The sequence below is a fragment of the Myotis daubentonii genome, chromosome 2, assembly GCF_963259705.1.
Source record: "Myotis daubentonii chromosome 2, mMyoDau2.1, whole genome shotgun sequence".
Classification (NCBI taxonomy): Eukaryota; Metazoa; Chordata; class Mammalia; order Chiroptera; family Vespertilionidae; genus Myotis; species Myotis daubentonii.
Genome location: NC_081841.1, coordinates 142337946 through 142341489, shown reverse-complemented (window position 1 = coordinate 142341489; position 3544 = coordinate 142337946). Strand labels below are relative to the sequence as shown.

The following is a 3544-nucleotide window of genomic DNA, read 5'->3' as shown; positions in this document are numbered from 1 at the left end:
AATCAGGAATTCACTGGGGGTGGGGGGGAGGTAAATTTAAAACTTGCCCTTGTACATGTAGGGAAAAAGAGATCAAAGAGAGAGGCAAGACCGTCCAGATTGGTAGGTGGCAGGTTCAGTAAGCAAGGGAAGTTTTATACAAGGCTAGTCTTGGGAGCTGCAAGACAAGTAGATCTCTGAACCATCCACAGATTCTTAAAGTTTGTATAGAGTGTTTAACTGGGTTCAGTCATGCATTCAGAAAAAATTATCTCAACAACACATTGCTCTCTCTAGGCTGTGTCCTTAAAAGAGTCCTAGTGTGGGGATGGTGGGCAGAGAAGGAAGTGAGGAACCTCCAATTGCCTGGGTACATTCGCTCTTATGTCAACCATCAATTACTCCCTTTCAATGTCCCCCTCCAACACCTGCTAACCAAAACTAAGGTCCACATCAAAGGCTTCATGGATAATCCTTGGCCTCCTGTATGTCCCTTGAGCCACAGGACACCCAAACCCTCAGTGTGACTTGCTCCTTCAGATTTTGCTACCTGCCCCGATCTCTGCTCCACGGACTGACTAGTTACCTTGCTTCACCCCTCTCTCCTTTCACCACTGTGGCCTCTTCCCAAGTTTTGCTCCATCTCACATCTTTTGCCCATCCTGACACGCACATATAAACACAAATATATATTTTAGAACATGATAGCTCTGATTAGAATCTTTTAGAATATCTACTAGTAGATCTCACTCTCCTTATTTTATTCTGTCCTGCACATAGTGTTGGGGGTACTTATATGAAATAACCTATTACTCGGAACCACATTTGAGCTCATTGTGCCCCTGCCCTCTTTCCTTACACTATAAATCCGTGTATAGCTATATACAACCTCCAGGGAGCCCTTTCATACTATTAATGCATATTTAATTTGTATTTGTCATTTTGCATATTTGCATTTATCATGATTTACTGAGTGCTTTCTATATGCCAGGAATTTCTAAACACTTTATATACATAAATTTTCCCTCTAATATACCACTAGCAAATAGGATATTACGATATTATACCCCCAGCCTTAAAATTGACTTAGAAAGTGTAAACCATATGACCAAGAGGCAGAACTCTAGTTCTTAGCTTCCTTTTCCAAACCAGTTATTGCAGGTGCAATTGTTACCCCAGCTTTGTTTGACAATTACTCTTGGATTGTTCCTTTTTTCTTTTCTTTTTTTCTGGTAAAGCTTACATCCTGATGATTTCTTTCCTTGCTCTCATGATTTTACAATTAAAACTATATAGAGCAGCAGAGTGGCTCAGCGGAAGCATGCTGGGCCCATAACCCAGAGGTTGATGGATCGAAAACTATATAGAGCTGGGCCTTGTTTCTGGTTTAAAATTATTATTTTAAAATATTTCTTGGTATAGATTTCCTTTTCAATAATTTAGCTGCATTTTTGCCGTTAAAACAGAGCTAATTTATCAACTGTAAACATATATATATATATTTTAAATTCAGTGCATAGAAATTATAACTTCATTTAAAAAGAATAGGATGAGGGTTATTGCCTTAGGGGAAAGAGCATACAAGGAAACTACATAGAACCAAGACTCAAACTTTTGGCTTTAAGTTCTAAAAAAAGTTTCTTAGAAGCTGATTAAATGAAGCTGGGGGGGGTGGTGGTGGTGGTAGATATATATAATAAATAATTAGGAGCAGTATAACTTTTAAAATAAATGATCTTAGCCTGGCTGGTGTGGTTCATTAATTGAGTATCCACCCATGAGCCAGGAGATCACAATTGGATTCTTGGTCATGCCCATCCTGTTACAGGCTCCATCCCTGATTAGGGATGGGCAAGAGGCAGCCAATCAGTGATTCTCATCAGTGATGTTTTTCTCTCTCTCCCTCTCCTTTTCTCTCTCTGAAATCAATAAAAACATATTTTGAAAAAATAAAAAAAAAATGATCTTGACTGGGCAGTGCTGGCGATGCAGAGCTACCCGATCTGTCCGAGATGACAGAGGTGGAGAAGACACTGAAGCGACTTCAGAGCCAGAAGGGAGTGCAGGGAATCATCGTGGTGAACTCAGAAGGCATTCCCTTTAAGAATACTGATACCGAATTTTTGGACTGGAACCCAGATTCTTTACCCACCGAAATCGAAGAATGAGCCCACAGACAGAAAGTGGTATAGCAAAGGTGGAGATTTATTGAAGAACAAGTACAGACTCCCACGTGGGGAGGGGGAAGAGTCCCACAGAATGGACTTCCAAATAGGGAGGGGGAAAAGGGTCCCACTGAGTTCTTTTTCCCCATGGTTTATAAAGGCTGAAGTTCCTGTGTTCTGATATCCCCTCTGATTGGCCAATATTCCCCTTCGAATTGGTTTCTATAGTGATTCCTAAGGCCCTCCTCCCTCATAGTCCTTCCATTTCTCGGACTTTCTTCTTTTCCTTCTGAATGAAGGGCTTCTTTTTCTTTTTTTTTTTTTTGTAAATATAGACCTTTCTTGGTTTCTTCCAGTTCACTTGTATTATGGAAATATACTTGTTGCTGCTTCCTTGTCTTATGGAGATGTAACTGCACCTGGCTTCCTTGTGTTATGGAAACGTACCTTCTCCCAGTCTGCAGCCCCATGCTTTTCCATGGATCCCAATTCTAAGAAATCCCTAAGCCTGCCTATGTTCCCCCAAAATTACTGCTTTAGTACCATGGACAATCCTACCACCACACAGTACGCCACCCTCACGCACAACTTCATCTGGAAGGCCCCAAGCACTGTGCACGAAATTGACTCCCGGAATGACCTCACTTTCCTTTGAATACATACGCTCCAAGAAAAATGAAATTATGGTTGCAGCAGATAAAGTCTACTTCCTGATTGTGATTCAGAATCCAACTGCATAAGCCACTCTCTTGGCTCCATGCATCATTCCTTAATTTAATGCCCCCCAAGAATAATAGTGTTAATCATGTCAACCAACTGGTAGGTGAACATCACCTTAGAACCCATGCAGACCAATCCAGGGACCAATGTGGACTGCAGCTCCACCCGGCCAACCAAAGGCATCTCTCTGCTGGCCAGATACCCTGAGTTCCTAGGAGGCCTTCTTTCCTCAAGTCCAGGCTTCAGAGCAAGAGCTTATGAGAGGCCCACACCCTGCTTCCTTCTGACATTCAGTTCACTTTGTTGCCCTTGGAAAGGCTGTGTTTTTTTTTTTTTTTTTTAACTAAAAGTAACTGAAACTAGAAAAAAAATAATCTTAAATTATTTTCTTTTATATAATTATTTGCCATTATAGCTTTTTTATTAAGTCATAGGTCTATGCTCAACCATTGAGCAACACCAGTCAGGAACCACCATTATAAGTTTTTATTTAGTACTCTGATGGCATAATACGCTTATTAAAAATTCTACAAATATACAAATTTTTATTATTTGTTTCACTTATTTAAGTTACAATTACAAACACTCTAGTAGCCTGGTCAGACATTTTACTTTTATTGCATTAATTCAATAGTTGTATACATTTAAAGTACAGATAAGGTCCTAGCAAACTTTAATAA

The 3544-nt window shown here is 40.0% G+C and overlaps 1 pseudogene; it reads left to right on the top strand.

The window, feature by feature from the left end:
• The first annotated feature begins 1966 nt into the window (after window positions 1-1966).
• LOC132226351 (dynein light chain roadblock-type 1-like) lies at window positions 1967-3171 on the top strand (annotated as a pseudogene).
• Window positions 3172-3544: the final 373 nt, after the last annotated feature.